Genomic DNA, 2,195 nt, shown 5'->3' on the forward strand with positions numbered 1-2,195 from the left:
AAAGTAGTTGTATACTGTCAACTTAACGTGACAGTCCCAATAAGGGAATCATACTACTGCTATTTAGCCCTAGGAAGCTGCACCGCTTCCTGTCGGCCGTGACACATTTCCTGTGTCCTTATGTCTACGTGGGGGAGACAAGCACCTCCACCCAGCCTAGCCTGCATTCAAGGACATGTTTCTGAGTTTTTTTTCTATTTTTTCCCCCCATGATTGCATGGCTTAGAAGGGAGATAACTGAGCAGGATCATTTTACAGCAGCATGCCTTTCCTGTTACTCACCCTTACTGTTTTTCAAACAAACGATTTGTATATACATACATAGATGGCCTACATTCAAGTGTTTCAGACACAACGATTCTGTCTATTTGGGGGCATTGTGCATCTAAGACTGCATTAGCTAATGTGTTCTTACTGGTCTTCAAGACAGTTTGTTTCAATGAGGGAGATGTGGCTACCATTCTTGGAGGTTAAGTTACCTCAGTAGACTGTCTTTGCTCAAACCGATGTTGTTTTAACCCTTTAGCACTTAATCTGGCCATATCCGGCCCAAATATTCCACCTGTTTTGGAACTGACCAGACCCAGCCTCACACACCTACCCTACAATGTCATTCTAAATATATACAAGCACACCATTGAAATCTTGAAGACACAAGATAATACATGATTAATTCAAAGCAATGTGAATTAATAAACTTTACATTTTACAGAATCATCTGAAGCCTAAAGGGTTAATCCTTCTTCTTCAGGCCTGATTAAGCAGACATGATAAGAAGCCTCACAGCATGACCATGCAATCATTTATTTCAGGCATGGTGGATCTAGATTAGATTTTTGAGATTATAGAGATAGGAAAACTTTGGATTCTATTCACCAGACACATCGTATCTACCCAACATGTCCTTCTTTTGAAAAGGCAGTGAAAAAACTGGGGTGATTAGCTGCTATTCCAAGCAGCTTAAGTAACCATGTAGAGGCCTGTAGATACATTCTTTGTACATTTAGCTGCTATTCTTAACAATCTGAGCAACTAAGTAGAGAAACACACTTTCACTGGCTCACATCGAAGCCTAGGGCTTGCTTCTACATATATACATTTCTTACACATTTAGCTGCTATTTCTAAAAATTTGAGCAACCATGTTGAGGACCCCTTCAATCAAGACACATTGACGCAAAGGGCTGGCTTTTACATACATTCCTTGTACATTTAGCTGCTATTCTTAGCAATGTGAGTAACCATGTCATGGCCCTCTTCATTAGCTCACATTGAAGTTTAAGGATGGCTTCTACATGCATACATTCCTAGTCCAGTGAAAACACGTATATCTATCATGTGTTTTAAATTTTGGAGATGATGAAAAAGTCTTTGTGTGTTTGGTAAATGGCATACAAAGTCTTCCTGTCTTTCTTTAATCTCAACAATCTAATCTAAACCACATTAAACTATGCTGTTTTATATGTTTTTTGTTATATTTTAATTCGTTTTCTTCTTCACAATGATTCATCGTTACATCAGTTTCAACTTTGATATTACAACCTCGATACAAGGGTCACCTCAACAAATGACGACAATCGCATTTTAGTTTGTTTAATCCAACACTTCAAAACCAGCGTCCACATGACCCTTGGGGGTCCAGATAAGATTTTGCTATTAAAATTTGTGCAATAAATTGGTTATACTTCTGGGTTCAGTCTCATCGCATGGCACCTCAAACTGCATTTTACCAAAGTAGCAGGATGTAATTTTAAGGAAATTTTGCTTCTATTTCTAGCATCTTAAGTGACCATGCAAAGGCTCCTCAAAAGCACAGTCTTCCTTGTTACAAGTTGGATTAACTCAAATATGCCTGGCTGCTCGTCTGACTGTTTGGCTGTCTATACATACAAACACACACACACACACACACACGATGGGCTTCTCTCAGTTTCTGTCTATGAAATCCAGCCACAAGTCTTTGGTTGACCCAAAGCTATAGAAGAAGACACTTATCTGAAGTGCCATGCCGTAAGACTGAACCCAGAACCATGTGGTTGGGAAGCAGACTTATTAGTTACGCCTGTAACAATATATATATATATATATATAAAAACTCTTTTACTTGTTTCGGTCATTTGATTGCGGCCATGCTGGAGCACCGCCTTTAGTTGAGCAAATCGACCCCATATATATATATATATATATATATATATA

At 38.7% G+C, this 2,195-nt stretch overlaps 2 protein-coding genes across 2 annotated transcripts in view; one reads left to right on the forward strand and one right to left on the reverse strand.

The window, feature by feature from the left end:
• LOC106870059 (zinc finger protein ZFP2) overlaps positions 1-2,195 on the reverse strand; it is a 23,510-nt gene that overhangs the window by 13,322 nt on the left and 7,993 nt on the right. The gene's annotated exons all lie outside the window — the stretch shown is intronic.
• The window catches only part of LOC106870060 (zinc finger protein 594), a 99,236-nt gene that overhangs the window by 557 nt on the left and 96,484 nt on the right, over positions 1-2,195 (forward strand). The window lies entirely within an intron of this gene.

Source organism: Octopus bimaculoides, chromosome 14, assembly GCF_001194135.2.
Source record: "Octopus bimaculoides isolate UCB-OBI-ISO-001 chromosome 14, ASM119413v2, whole genome shotgun sequence".
In the NCBI taxonomy this organism is placed as follows: Eukaryota; Metazoa; Mollusca; class Cephalopoda; order Octopoda; family Octopodidae; genus Octopus; species Octopus bimaculoides.